General features: G+C 36.5%; 1 protein-coding gene across 10 annotated transcripts in view; it reads left to right on the forward strand.

The window, feature by feature from the left end:
- The window catches only part of LRRC7 (leucine rich repeat containing 7), a 567,116-nt gene that overhangs the window by 26,960 nt on the left and 523,339 nt on the right, over positions 1-16,817 (forward strand). The window lies entirely within an intron of this gene.

The following is a 16,817-nucleotide window of genomic DNA, read 5'->3' on the forward strand; positions in this document are numbered from 1 at the left end:
TTCATTCATTATGTTGCTTCTCTCCTCAGTGACTTTGCTACCAGTTTGCCTGGCTAACTCCTACTCAACCTGGAGGAGGTGTTATTTAAACTATCTTAAAAGATGAGAAGGAGTCTTACATCATTCTCTTTTAATATCAACATACATAGAAGATGATGTCACTGAACCTAAAGAGAATTTTATAAAAATGATCAGTGTTAATTTTTGTGATAGTTGTCATGTATCAGGCACTATTTCAAACATTTCACATGGATTTATTCATTTAAACCTCACAACTGCTTCATAAGATAGGTGCTATCATTGTGTCCGTTTTTCAAATGAAGAAAGTGAGGTATATGAAGCTTAAGTAACTTGCCCAAGGTCTGTAGCTGGTAGTGGATTGGGCGAGTTTCGAACCCAGGAAGTCTGGCTTTTAACCAGTACAGGGCAGACAGCTGCCTGACAACTCGTATCTTTTTCAATAGTAATTATTGCAGCTGCTAACTTTAGAGCATTATTCTCCCTACCTTGGTTTCCTTGCTCTAATGGTGCAGTAGACACTACCACACATGGTAAATTTCAACCTATTCTGGCTTTACTGCATGTCGGATGTGGTGAAAATGTGTACCATGTTATTCATTCCAACAACAATTAACTCTTCCAGATGGCACTTCAATATTATATGATATGATGACATATTATGAAATCTGTATAGATATCCCATCCTTTGCTTCTTTTGAAAATATTGAACTACAATATACTATTTGACTTCTCAGTAAATTTCCTTTAACTTGATTAGCTTTTATAATAAAGCACATGTTGTTATTCTGAAAATATATTTAGTAATGTATTCAGTAAGTGATTGCCTACTCTTAGGATATTAAACTGTCTCGTAGAGTAGCTTGTATGGTGTGATTTGACATGAGGCTTTACTTGCCTTTTACTTGACTCTTCTAAGTAAGAAGAACGTGTCCTCAATCACGCACACGTGGATGGTCGTACCTGTGGGTCTACATCTGTAAGAGAAGGACTGGCCAGGTACCTTAAAGCAAACACTTTTTTTTTCTGTTCTGAGTCCAGTGTTTCGTCATAATAAGAGCACTTAGTCTGTGCCACGCATTATTCTAACTACTGTACTAGGATTGCCCCCTTTGCTCTTCACAGCAAAGCTAGTGTCAGTATCATTTTTAGCTATAAAATTAAAAACCTAGAGAAGTTAAGTAGCTTGCTTAAGACCACACAGCACATTAAATGGAGAAACCAGAACAAAAACTCTGACCATTTGATTCTAGAGACCTTATTGTTAACCACTGTGCAACAACTGTCTGGTAGAATGTCTCTGTGCCTAGATTTCTGCATAGAAATCTAACCATACTTACTGCTTCACAGAGCTTAACCAAGGCACAAGCAAACTGGCACATAATGGATGCTTTGTATTATGGAGATAAACCAATGGATAGAAACAGCAGTATCTGTTGAAGTGTCTCAGAAAGATAACCTGTTTTATAACTCAATAGTGCTTATAAATACATTTTCAGCTTTACTTGGAATAAAAATAAACTTTCTTCTTCCATCTCAGTGAACAGGATATCAGGCATTTGGATCTGTGGGAAATTTGTTACTAGGTTTAGCTAAAACCTGGAACACATATTCTCATTTGGAGTTAAAGCTTACTTTTAAGCATCTCCTCACGCCTATTTTGAGCGCAGAAATGGAGTTCACCCACAAATGTACCTTTCGACTCAGTTATGAAGTATGTGGTTATAACGTAAGCAGCATTTCCTTCCCCTCTTTGACTGGTGTAAGAGATGCACGTAATTTACACTGAGCTGGTTTGGGAACAGGCCGGTGGCGTCACTTGGTGTGTTGGCGAAGCAGGCAGATTAGCTTCAAAAATTAATTCAAATTTTCATTCGCTACCTTATAAAACTGAGAAATAGAAACCATAAATACTGTTATCTTTTATCAGTATTATTATAAAAGGATGTTTTTCTGATTCAATATTACTGATTCTACCTGGCACTTGGTCAGTATTTCCCAATTTGCTTTCATAAATATTATCTTACTTAACCCTCACAGAACTCTGTGTGGTTTGTACTATCAGAGATTCCCAGCCAAGTTGGGATGGGGTTAACAAAATCTGGGGCTTTAATCTGTAAACCAGAGTTCTTTCTATGGTACGTGCATTAATTTATTTCATTCATGCAACAAATATGTATTGAGTAATTAGTATGTGCCAGGACTCTTCTAAGACCTCAGGGTAAAGCACTGAACAAAATAGTCAAAAATCCCTGTCCTCATGGCTTATATTCTAGTTAGGGGGTATGGCATAAGACGTGTTACTGTGATGAATCTAAAAAATAAGTACTTTATAGAGTATATTGGAAATAACAAGTATTTCAATATCAATAACTGATGACCTAGTTAATTAACTAATTCATATCCAGATATGCTTTCTTAAGCAGAACATGGTGAGTATTTAATTCTGATTTTGATATACAGCCCTGAAGCTTAACACAGAATTTCTGAATGAATACATGAAAGAATGAATGAGGTAGAGACATGAAGATCATTAGATTTGGGGAATGGATGTGTAATTTCTCTATTGATTGTGGTGTAACCGATCCAATCACTTATTTATCTGACAAATAATTATTAAATATTACTGTTGGCCCTAGAGATAAATATCAGTCAAGAAATGCGTGGCCTCTACTGTCAGAATGTTAACAGTTTTGTGGGAGAGACAAATAAAACCAAGACAAGCATTATAATTTTATGATGGGGAAATTACATGGTGACATCAGACAGGAACATACTCATGTAACCAAGACTCAAAACGAGGGTAGATCTGAGTGGAAGTGACATTTACATTTTGGGATGAGAAGGGGAAAAAGCTGGAGAGACAGTCATGGATTAAGGGGAAGAAATCATGTACAAAAGTCCAGAGACCACAAAGATTGTATTTAATTTTCTAAACTATTAGGATCCATTATCATTTAAAGGGTTTGGGTTCTTAGAGCCTTTAGAAGGTAGGAAAATGTACTGTTTTTCCTACCTTTTCTAGCCTGTCTGTCCCCTTCTACCATATAGTATAAATATAAATTTCCATTAAATGAGACTGATATAATTTAAGTAATAAATCTTCCAGGTTTAATTCAAACCCCAGCATCAAGCACAGTGTGTCTAGCACCTAGGAAAATACCAGATCCATAATAAATGTTCAGTAAATCACTGTAGACTGAAAAGTGGTTATTGACTTGAAACCCCAAAGTGAGTGAGTGCAGAAAAGATACTAAGAAGAAATGTGTGAGAAGCAATCTGCTAGACTGACTTAACTATTTCAGATGATGTTCATTTGCCTTTAACTTCAATGTAGACTGCTAGCATATTAAATAAAATGATATATAAAAAACATGTAGCAATGTGATTGCTTTCCTTATAATTACCACTTTTGCAAATAGTATACTTTTGTGACTCATTGAGCTCATTTCAATCATAGTCATAGAAAATAGGGAGAAAGAAAGAAAGGAGTACTTGTCAGGAAAAACAACACTAGGGAATGTTCTATGAGGGACTGTTCCCAAAAACCAAATGGAGTTTCACATGCGTTGATATTTATAGCTATCTTGTAAGGTAGATGTGATTACCACCATATACTAAATAGAGAAAAAAGAAGCCCAGGGGAGTAAAGCAACTAAAAAGAAATCAAAGAAACTTACCAAGAATTGGGAAATAACAGAACTCTAATTGAAATTGAGTCTTCTGTTCTCATTATATGTGTCTTTCCATTATGTCAAGAAATGTTTAAGGCAGGCTCAGTACACATACTCTATTAGAGTTCTCTAGAGAAAGAACTAACAGGAGATAGATAGATAGATAGATAGATAGATAGATAGATAGATAGATAATGTATGTGTATATGTATTTTTGTGTGTGTGTGTGTGTGTGTGTGTGTAGAGAGAGAGAGACAGACAGACAGACAGACAGAGACAGAGAGGATTGATTTCAGGAATTCACTCACATGAATATTGTGGAGGTTTGGTGAGTTCAGAATCCTATGGGGTAGGCCAGCAGGCTGGAGACTCAGAGAAGTGTTTCAAGAGAAGGGTGTAGAGCTATTTAGCCATGTTTTAAGTCCAAAGGGAGTTTCTAACAGAATTCCTTCTTACTTGGGGAGGAGGTCAGTCTTTTTTCTATTAAGGTCTTCAACTGATTGAATGAGGTCCACCCACATTATGGAGGGTGATATATTTATGCAAAGTCTACTAATTTAAATATTAATTAACCTCATCCTAAAAAACACCTTCACAGAAACATCCAGAATAATGTTTGAACAAATACCTGGTCACTGTAACCCAGCCAAGTTCATACATAAAATTTACTATCACAAATACCAAGGTGTTTTCAGCCAAAATGTACTAAAAGATATTGGATGTAATGGTTAAGTGAAGGATGCCATTATCAAAGTCAGTGATCCAACATTGTTTACAAATTTTGCATTCTTTAGTATTTGTACTGGATGTTATTAACTTTGACCCCATTCAGGAGTACTTGTGCACGCTCTCTCTTATTCGCATATTTCAGACAATTTCACAGTCACCATGGATTTCATATACTTTGCTCACACACTATTTTTTTACCTGACCTGGCATGGCAAATTAAACATAATAATTGCCACAAATGTGCCTCAAGCTCTAGGAAGAGTCTCTATAGAGAAAGTAGAAACAGACAAACAGGATATATTGCTCTTTTCAAGTGTGAGGTAGAAATGATCTCAGTCTTACAAGTGAGGAATCAAAGGACCAGAGAGGGTAAATCATAGGCCTAGGATCACACGAATAGAATGCACATGTGGTTCACACTAATTTCTTTTGGGTGTATGTGTCCTTTTACTTTTGCTACATTTACCAAGAATCTTTGTGCACACCTGGAGAAGCACACTGGCAGCTTTCTGCATCATTTATCTTGTTATAGTGCTTCTCTAATCTGTAAGCACATGTACAGGCTAAATTTTCACCAGACACTTTACTGCGTTGCTTTGGACCTTCTATTCTCATGAAATAATTTATATAAATTATAGCAGGGAACTAGGCAGAATATGGAATGAACTCCAGTCTGCATCCTTAGCCATGTTGTAAGTTATCTGTCTTTTTTTAAGTACAATAAAACTATAAGACTTTTTATTTATTTTTTTTAATGTTTATGTATTTTTGACAGAAAGAGAGACAGGGCATGAGTGGGGGAAGAGCAGAGAGAGAGAGGGAGACACAGAATCTGAAACAGGCTCCAGGCTCTGAGCTGTCATCACAGAGCCCGACGCGGGGCTCGAACTCACAGACTGCGAGATCATGACCTGAGCCGAAGTCGGACGCTCAACCGACTGAGCCATCCGGGTGCCCCATATAAGACTTTTTGATTACATAAGCCTTAGAAAATAATATTTCATTCATCAGGAAGTCACATCTGATAAATTGAAGCAACATACTACAAATGAAAAGGAACAGTAGTTGGAGCCTGGGATTTTTTAAAGCCTTGGTTCTTTCATTTACTTGATTGTGGTATGGCAGCAGACATAACTACTTATATATGTGACATCCAGTATCTTTTTCTGCCTTGCTGCCAGAACCCTGATTTTATTTGGGTATTTTTTTTTTCAGGTATCTGCCCTCCCACACAAGTCTCAGGAGGAGGTATCTCTTTCCATCTCTAGGGTAAACTATAATTAGTCTAGCCCAGTTATGACCATTTCAATCTATTGATCAAGGATTGGTTAGACCCAGTTCCGGCCAACAAGACATGACAGGAGGTCTGAAAAAAAAAAAAAAATTCCTCACTCTTAAGAAGATACATGCACACACACAAATAAACTGCCCTTTTTATTCTTTTGCATATTTTCTTATTTGGATACTATATCTGAAATTGCTGCACCCATATTTGACCAAAAAACTAGCCTGTCTTAGAATTAATATAATTTAGGAGTTGACAGAATAGGGAGATAGAAGCCTCCCAGTTCTTTGGTGACACTTCCAAGACACTGCTCAGACTAAGTCTAGAGCCACTCTAAGATTTACCTTATATGTCAAGTTAAAACAGTATTCTTTATTGTTTGAGCCAAAGAAGCCAAGTTTTCTATTACTTTCAGTCAAATCCATTCTAAATGACACAATTGACTTTAATGAAGAAGAAACAGCACCTTCTTTGGAGTGATGCTGAGTCTTGCATCTTTTTTCTCTACTTTTTCCTTTTGCTGTTGTTTATGAGACCTAGAAAAATTAAAATGTAGCAAGAATTAATTTAAAAAATCAATAAAATATCACTCCAAGTTGAAAAATAATGCCCCCCAAATTTCAGCACCAAAGCTCATATGGGCAAGACATTTAAGCTCTCGAGGGCTCAATTTCCTTATCTGTCAAGGGAAATGGTAATAAGTCTACTACATAAGGATTTAATATAATAATGGAGATTATGCACTTTAATATAGTGCTGGACATCTTATGCTCTATGCTCATTTTATGCATTCTAAGCTTTAAATAAAGGCTGATCCTCAATAAGCGTTTATTGACTATTTATACTGTTAATTTCTACTCTAAGTATTTTTTGCTTCAAAATTTTTCTTATAAAGCTTAGTTACCTACTTGCACTTCCAGGAGAAAACAAATAAAATAACTATATATAGACTTTAGCGTATGTCTCATTGTATCCTTATACAATCCTTAGAAGCTCAAAAAGGTTACAGATTTGTTTCAAATTATAAAGTTGTGAACAAGTGGCAGGACCCAAGACTTCCAACTCTGTTGCTTGTGTTCTTTTTATTTTATTTTATTTTATTTATTTATTTTTAATTTTTTTTTCAACGTTTATTTATTTTTGGGACAGAGAGAGACAGAACATGAACAGGCGAGGGGCAGAGAGAGAGGGAGACACAGAATCGGAAACAGCCTCCAGGCTCTGAGCCATCAGCCCAGAGCCCGATGCGGGGCTCGAACTCACGGACCGCGAGATCGTGACCTGGCTGAAGTTGGACGCTTAACCGACTGCGCCACCCAGGCGCCCCGCTTGTGTTCTTTTTAATACAATGTAGCAGACTTCCCAGAAGTAACAGAATTGAGGAAGGGAACTGGCTGTTGAAGGGTGGCAAAGTATATGACAAAATGAAAACTAGAAATATGGTCATGGAGGTAGAGATAGCTGATTACCACCATGTGATTGCAAAAACCAAGTTTAGAATTGCAGGCAAAGCACACATACTTACACTCAGGGAATCACTGTATTAGAGAAAAGCCAAATATATGGTGTTCAGAAAAGATATTTAGTATATTCTGTTAACTAAAAAAGTAAAATGTACAATATGATATTTTCTAAGTGGTACTCAGTATTTTCCAATTAAATCTACCGGTAACAAATCACTGTGAACTCCATTGAAATGATGCCACATAGATAAAGTATTATTGAATTATGTCCAGGGTCAATTGAAATGGGATCAGCAAGTAACAGAAAACTAAAGCCGTGAGTTTTATATTTGTCTTCAGAAATAGATTGATATTGTAGTATAGTGGACAATACATTGAACTAAGTATAACTCTCAGTTTATTTCATTTAATAACTTTTGTGAGCATGAGCCAATGTGTATTTCAGTTTCCCACATAAGCTGAGGTCATTGGAATGGGGGACTTATTAAGCCCGCTTCTTCCATTAATATAATCTTTTTTTTTTTTTTACTGTCTTGAAAGTAAGTGTAAGTATTACATTACAGAGGGCTCCCATATACCGCCATGCCCACTTTCCCCTTTATTATGTTACATTAGTATGGTACATTTGTCACCATTAATAAGTCAATATTGATATTGACTTATAATTATTTTTAATTAAATACCATACTTAATTCCTATTTTCATAGTTTTTACCTAATGTCTTTTTCTGTTCCAGAATATCATCCTGAATACGACATTGTATTCAGTCATTATATCTCCCAAGATTCTTTTGGCTGTGACACTTTTTCACATTTTCCTTATTTTTGATGATCTTGACAATTCTGAGATATGCTGGTCAGGTATTTTCTAGAAGTCCCTCCACTGAGACTTGTGTTATGTTTTTTCTTATGATTAGGCTAGGGCTATAGGATTTGGGGAGGAAGAACACAGAGATAAAGTACCAGTATGGACTCATGGATGTTTGTTTTATACTTGAAGTTATAATCCAATACAACTTTATTTTATTGTTCAAATTGCTTCAGCTTTAACCATTAGGTACTCTTTTATTGGACTCCTATATTCCTTTGACATACTTTTTTTTTAATTAAAAAATTTTTTTAGGGGCGCCTGGGTGGCTCAGTCGGTTAAGCGTCCGACTTCGGCTCAGGTCATGATCTCACGGTCCGTGAGTTCGAGCCCCGCGTCGGGCTCTGTGCTGACAGCTCAGAGCCTGGAGCCTGCTTCGGATTCTGTGTCTCCCTCTCTCTGCCCCTCCCCTGTTCATGCTCTGTCTCTCTCTGTCTCAAAAATAAATAAACATTAAAAAAAATTAAAAAAAATTTTTTAAATGTTTATTTATTTTTGAGAGAGACAGAGGGCAAGTGGAGTAGGGGCAGAGAGAGAGAGGGAGACATAGAATCTGAAGCAGGCTCCAGGCTCCAACCAGGCAGCACAGAAGTCTTGAACCCACAAACTGTGAGATCATGACCTGAGCCAAAGTTGGACACTTAACTGCCTGAGCCACCCAGGCGCCTCTAAAATTTGTTTAATGTTTATTTATTTTTGAGAGGGAGAGAGACAGAATGTGAGTGAGGGAGGGGCAGAGAGAGAGGGAGACACAATCCAAAGCAGGCTCCAGGCTCTGAGCTGTCAGCACAGAGCCTGACGCAGGACTGGAACCCACAAACTGAGAGATCATGAACTGAGCTGAAGTCAAATCCCGACACCGACTGAACCACCCAGGTACCCCCATCCTTTGACATACTTTTTATCACTTCTTTACTTTATGTCCCTACAAGATGCTTCTGCGGTCATCTTGTATATTTTCTGTCCCAGTCCTAGAAACATTTCTCAAGAAGCTCTGGTACATTTTGTAAAGAATGTAGTAGAAAAGAAAATGAGAGCACTAGCTGTGGTGTTGCTGCTGGGGTGTTACTGCTTCTAGGCCTTCTCAGCTGACAGAGCAAGGAAATGTATGTGTGCATACTAATATGTGTATATATACATATCCAGAAATATTTCTATGTGTAACCATGTATCTATATTAATTTAAACATGAATTCTTACAGTTTCTAGCCCATTACCACATGGATCATTCTATCCTCCACCTCTTGTTTCTCTGAGATCCCCTATTGCAACAATAAGAAACCTGATTTCTACCATTCACTATCCATTGTTCAACACCACGATATATATATATATATATATATATATATATGCCAATGTAGTCATTTTTATCATACAAAACATACAACAATGTAATCTTCAAATTGTTCATGAATAATATCTTAAAACAAGTATCAGTACACAAAACTTTTCCCAGCTCCACGTGAGAAAATAAAGATACTGGGGAAGGAACACCAGGGTGATTTAGTCAGTTGAGCATCTGACTTTTGCTTTCTGCTCAGGTCATGAACCCAGGGTTGTGGGATGGAGCCCTGCGTCTGGCTCCACACTCAATGTGGTCAGGTCCACTGAGTCTGGAGCATGCTGAAGATTCTCTCTCTCTTCTTCTGCCCCTCTTCGCCACTCATGCTCTCTCTCTTAAATAAATAAATAAATAAATAAATAAATAAATAAATAAATATTAGGTTATGCTATCCACTTCTTTTGTATTGTCTTTTTTCATTTAACAATAATGACATGAGTATACTTGTCTTGAGGCTCAAATGATTTTCATGTTAAAATTTGGTAAAGTATTGCTTTTGCACCTTTAGAAGAAGCCACAGTTTCAACTGCTGGATTCGGTTTTATAAAGTTACTTTGACTGGTTCACACATATATAGTTTTTCTTCAGGGGCGCCTGGGTGGCGCAGTCGGTTAAGCGTCCGACTTCAGCCAGGTCACGATCTCACGGTCTGTGAGTTCGAGCCCCACGTCGGGCTCTGGGCTGATGGCTCAGAGCCTGGAGCCTGTTTCCAATTCTGTGTCTCCCTCTCTCTCTGCCCCTCCCCTGTTCATGCTCTGTCTCTCTCTGTCCCAAAAATAAATAAACGTTGAAAAAAAAATTAAAAAAAAAAAAAAGAAAACTGAAGTATGCAACCCCAATAATGTATAAAATATGTTCATATACATTTCAGTTTATTTCAGAGAGAATCTCAAGGAGTTATATAGGCAAGTTTTGTCAGTTTTACTTTACAGATAAAGAAAGTGAGATTTAGTTAATTTCATGATCATATGACCTTAAAATGCCAAAGAAACAAAACCCAGATCTCTGTCTCCCTGTTCAATTATAATTTTGACAGCATTTTTCTGTCATAAGCAAATGGATTCATTTTAATACATACACTATTATTTTTTTACATTTTTATAATTACTTGATGTTACTAGATTGCATAAGTAGGGGCACTTAGCTGGCTCAGTCTTTAGAGCGTGCAACTCTTGATCTGGAAGTTGTGTATTCGAGCCCCACGTTGGGTATAGAGATTATTTAAAGAAATTAAATCTTAAAAAAAAATCCTACTTAGAGGGGCCTAGGTAGATCAGCTGGCTAAGCAGCCTACTCTTGGTTTTGATTCAGGTCACGATCTCACGGTGTCATGAGTACGAGGCCCACGTCAGGCTCTCTCTCTTGCTGTCTCTGTCTCTCTAAAAATAAATAAATAAACTTAAAAAAAATTAAAAAACAATCCTGCTTAGGGGTCCCTGGGTGGCTCAGTGAGTTAAGTGTCCAACTTGTGATATTGGCTCAGGTCATTGTCTCAATTTCTTGAGATCAAGCCCCACATGGGGCCCTCTCGGCTGACAGTGTGTAGCCTGTTTGGGATTCTCTCTCTCTCTCTCTCTCTCTCTCTCTCAAAATAAATAAATAAACATTTGTTTAAAAATTAAAAAAATTTAAAATCTTGCTATAAAATAAGTGAATGAATAATAAATAAAATAAATAACATAAGCAATATTCCTAATCAGCCGTGCAGCATTGAACATAATGCTTAATACTTATAATATTGTACACAAAATAAGCTGTAAGAGAAAAAAATGTACTTTGAAATAAACCAATGATTCCTCAAGTGTCATATGCCTAGACGACATGGTACATATTTCATTATATATCTGAATTTTATGAAGTCTTATAATGGAAAATTTTAAATAAGAATTTTGGTAAAATAAATAAAATTTTCTTAAAAATTATTGCTTTCATTATCGTTTTTTTACCCTTGTTCTATATGTTATATTTGTTTCCTGGTACTACCTTAACAAATTACCACAAAGTGGGTGACTTAACATAAATTTATTCTCTTATTGTTGGAGACTATGAAGTCTGAAATCCAAGTGTTAGCAGGAGTGGTTCCTTCCGGTAGCTCTGAGGAAAAATCAGTCTATTCCATGCCTCTTTTGTACATTCTGGTGGCTGAGACTCCAGCAGTCTTTAGCTCTCTGATTTATACATGTATTACCCCAGCATCTAACTCCATCTTTACCTGGCTTTTCCCTTGTGTCTCTTTTCTCTTTTTCTGTCTCTGTTCTATGGACACTCATGGTTGGCTGCAAAGCCTACCCTAAATTTACATCATCTTGAAATCCAAAGACCCTGTTTTCACATAGGATCACATTCACGGGTATCAAAGTTTATGACTGGGACCTATCTTTTTGAAGCCAGTATTCAGTCTAATATAGGTACATAGCTTAAATAGTAGAATTCAGATGACTCAGAATAACATCAATAAATTTTGTTCATTATCTGAGCCTGGTGAAATTTGGTAATGCTGATGATGGAGGTGATAAATGGAAGAGCTCCCTTGATTGTTAGGAAAAGAACTTAAGTATGTTGAAAATAACTTGAGATGTAATAGTAATTATATTTTATAACTTTTCATTTCATAAAAATGTAACTCCTACATTTAGTGTAATTCATGTTATGGTTCGTTACTGAAACACCACTTTACCAGATATTGTCTACACATTATAATTTCTGTTTGACTAATATCTTAATCCAAGGACTCATGGAAACAGAAGTTTCTAAGGAAAAAATAAGTAGAAATTTTTGTTTCATTTATTGCTTTTTAGATTCTAGGGCCTAGATATTTGATGTCAGAAGGCTAAAATTATTTTATTTTTATGCTATATCTCGTTAATAATATTCAAATCTGACTCATTTTTAAATTTAAATTTACTATATATTCTTTAGAATACCATAATGTAGATGACAAGTTAGGAGGCACAGTAACTACTCTCCTTTGTAGTTGCTTTGCTTATGCCTTTCTCTTTCTGCATCCTTAGTAGTTTGGTTTCATTCCCAGAAATTTGGTTAAAAATAAATGGACTATATTCAAACATATTAACAGTGTAAAATAATATGTTTGAATATAGTCCATTTATTTTTAACCTTATGAATTGTTTGGGTTTTTGTTTTTTGGTGTTTTGGGGTTTTTGTTGTTGTTATTGCTGTTTTTCGTTATCAAGCTCTTGAATATTTTAAGATCTTTTTTCCTTTTCTTTGGACCTGGGGAATCAAATTTTATATCTGGGACATTTTGGAAGGAAAATTATGACCTCTCTGTTGTTCTTTTTAAGACTTTACATAGGTAGATATGCTGTTTTCAAATTCAAGATCTAAAACCTCAAACTGCTAAAAAATTATAAAGTTTCTGATTTTATTTTACTTGGCCAAGTCATTCCAGATTTGAACCTAGCCCAAAGAGCTAAATACTGCAATTTTTTTATTTTCTAACAATATGATTTTTAATTTTAATTGTCAATAAGAAATAATCAGTTTTGTATTGACCTTTGCAAATAATTTAAAACTTGTAAAATCCCCAAATAATCCTCTTGATTAGTGAGAAGCAGATGAGTTACAGAAGTCTTCTGTTAAGATTAAGATGTTATGTGGAACTAGAAAAATATTGAGTCAATAATACCTTAACTTGATTTAGTGATTTGGTTTGTTGGATTACTTCTACTAGAGAACAGAATTATATGCATGATAGATTAGGTTTTGAAGTACTATGGTGTCTTTGGCATAACTTTTTATTGTTTCATGTGTTTTGCTATAATTATTTTATAAGTAGTTTTAAATCTACTGACATTTTTAAAAAAAAAATTTTTTTTTCAACGTTTATTTATTTTTGGGACAGAGAGAGACAGAGCATGAACGGGGGAGGGGCAGAGAGAGAGGGAGACACAGAATCGGAAACAGGCTCCAGGCTCTCAGCCATCAGCCCAGAGCCCGACGCGGGGCTCGAACTCACGGACCGCGAGATCGTGACCTGGCTGAAGTCGGACGCTTAACCGACTGCGCCACCCAGGCACCCCTCTACTGACATTTTTATCACAGGCAACATTAGGGTAGCTCTAAGAAACTTCCTGCCATTTAGGATTTGAGTGATAATACAAATTAGTAAGTGTGTACTCTGTAAAAGAAAGTTAAACTATTTACTACTCTTGCTATTACACAAGAAGGTAGAAAAGACACCTCATTTATGTGATAACAAATATTTTAATAACAAAATATTACAAATAAGTCATTCAGGAAATCTGTGAGAGCAATCTGGTTTTGACATATGGCACCCCACTGGACATCTGAGTGATTGGCTAGGTAAGCAGGTGTGTTCTCAGCTTAGTGAGGGTGATTGTCCCGGTAGAACTGGACTGTTTTATTAAATATATAGAATGCATTCAACAAAGCTACTGACAACTTGTTTTGTGCAAGGTAATTGATACATGCCATAGAGGATGCCAAAATTAATCAGGCAAAATGTCTTCTTTAGAAGTATTTAGGCCTATTAGGGACATGCAATTTATATACTGTTAATGTCAATTGAGGTATATAGATAAGTGTTATGTGACTATAGTTCTGATTAGATAGATGCAACTACTGGCTCAGGTACTCTAGGATAATCCCTGGTAAAGAGAATATTTGATGTAAGTCCTGAAAGATGGAAAATATTTCAGTAGTTTAAGATGAGATAAAGATATGGTATGAAAAACACACGTAGAAGCAACAGAAAGTCAAGGAATTGATCCCATTTACAGTTGCACCAAAAACCATAAAATACCTAGGAATAAGTCTAACCAAAGAGGTGAAAAATCTATACACTGAAACCTACAGAAAGCTTATGAAAGAAATTGAAGAAGATACAAAAACAATGGAAAAAGATTCCATGCTCCTGGATAGGAAAAACAAATATTGTTAAAATGTCGATACTACCCAAAGCAATCTACATACTACCCAATGCAATCCCTATCAAAATAACACCAGCATTCTTCACAGAGCTAGAACAAATAATCCTAAAATTTGTATGGAGCCAGAAAAGACCCCGAATGCCCAAAGCAATCTTGAAAAAGAAAACCAAAGCAGGAGGCATCACAATCCTGGACTTCAAGCTATACTACAAAGCTGTAATCATCAAGACAGTATGGTACTGGCACAAGAACAGACACTCAGATCAATGGAACAGAATAGAGAACCCAGAAATGGACCCAGAAACGTATGGCCAACTAATCTTTGACAAATCAGGAAAGAATATCCAATGGAATAAAGACAGTCTCTTCAGCAAGTGGTGCTGAGAAAACTGGACAGCAACATGCAGAAGAATGAATCTGGACCACTTTCTTACACCAAACACAAAAATAAACTCAAAATGGATGAAAGACCTAAATCTAAGACAGGAAGCCATCAAAATCCTCAAGGAGAAAGCAGGCAAAAACCTCTTTGATCTTGGCCTCAGCAACTTCTTTCTCAACACGTCTCCAGATGCAAGGGAAACAAAAGCAAAAATCAACTACTGGGCCCTCATCAAAATAAAAAACTTCTGCACAGTGAAGGAAACAATCAGCAAAATTAAAAGCAACTGACAGAATGGGAGAAGATATTTGCAAACGACATATCATATAAAGGGTTAGTATCCAAAGTCTATAAAGAACTTATCAAACTCAACACCCAAAAAACAAATAATCCAGTGAAGAAATGGGCAAAAGACATGAATAGACACTTCTCCAAAGAAGACATCCAGATGGCAAACTGGCACATGAAAAAATGCTCCACATCACTCATCATCAGGGAAATACAAATCAAAACCACAATGAGATACCACCTTACACCTGTCAGAATGACTAACATGAACAACTCAGGCAACAACAGATGTTGGTGAGGATGTGGAGAAAGAGGATCTCTTTTGCATTGCTGGTGGGAATGCAAGCTGGTGCAGCCACTCTGGAAAACAGTATGGCAGTTCCTCAAAAAATTAAAAATGGAACTACCCTACGATCCAGCAATTGCACTACTAGGTATTTATCCAAGGGATATAGGTGTGCTGTTTTGAAAGGACACATGCACCCCCATGTTTATAGCAGCACCATCAACAATAGCCAAAGTATGGAAAGAGCCCAAATGTCCATCGATGGATAAATGGATGAAGAAGTTGTGGTATATACATACAATGGAATATTACTCGGTAATTAAAATGAATGAAATCTTGCCCTTTGCAACTACGTGGATGGAACTGGAGGGTATTATGCTAAGTGAAATTAGTCAGTCAGAGAAAGGCAAATATCATATGACTTCACTCATATGAGGACTTTAAGAGACAAAACAGAGGAACATAAGGGAAGGGAAACAAAAATAATATAAAAACAGGGAGGGGGACAAAACAGAAGAGACTCATAAATATGGAGAACAAACAGAGGGTTCCTGGAGGGGGTGTGGGAGGGGGGGATGGACTAAATGGGTAAGGGGCGGGGCGCCTGGGTGGCGCAGTTGGTTGGGCGTCTGACTTCAGCCAGGTCACGATCTCGCGGTCTGTGAGTTCGAGCCCCGCATCAGGCTCTGGGCTAATGGCTCAGAGCCTGGAGCCTGTTTCCGATTCTGTGTCTCCCTCTCTCTCTGCCCCTCCCCCATTCATGCTCTGTCTCTCTCTGTCCCAAAAATAAATAAAAACGTTGAAAAAAAAATTTAAAAAAAATAAAATAAAAAAAAATAAAAAAATAAATGGGTAAGGGGCACTAAGGAATCTACTACTGAAATCATTGTTGCACTATATGTTAACTAATTTGGATGTAAATAATAATTAAAAAAAAAGCATGTAGGAGGGCATGAATTTTTATTGTTTATTTACTTATTTGTTTATCTGAAATGAAAATCTATGGGGTGCCTGGGTGGCTCAGTCGGTTAAGCCAAAGCGCCCAGCTTTGGCTCAGGTCATGATATCATGGTTCGTGGGTTTGAGCCCCATGTTGGGCTCTGTGCTGACAGCTTAGATCCTGGAGCCTGCTTTGGATTCTGTCTCTCTCTCTCTCTCTCTCTCTCTCTCTCTCTCTCTTTCTCTCTCTCTCTCAAAAATAAACACACATTAAAAAAAATTTAAAGAAGAATTAAAATCTATTTTGACTAGAATATAGGGCTCATTGAGAATTATGGCTGGAAAAATAAGTATGCCAGGTATAGAGAATGATCCTAATGTTAGGCAAAGATTTAGAGTAAAATAATCTAAACATTAAACTTTAGATCAAACTCAGAATTATGTTTTTATCTTATAAATATTATTTTGAAAGGCACAAACTACACTTGCTTTAAAACTAAAGCTATATATACACACACACACACACACACACACACACACACACACACACATATGTGTGAACATAGGTCTCAAACTTTCTGAACTGAACTAATTCCTTCTCATTGGTTGATGAAAAATTTATGTAAAGCAA

The sequence above is a fragment of the Herpailurus yagouaroundi genome, unplaced genomic scaffold (genome assembly GCF_014898765.1).
Source record: "Herpailurus yagouaroundi ecotype Mexico unplaced genomic scaffold, PumYag 77, whole genome shotgun sequence".
NCBI lineage: Eukaryota > Metazoa > Chordata > Mammalia > Carnivora > Felidae > Herpailurus > Herpailurus yagouaroundi.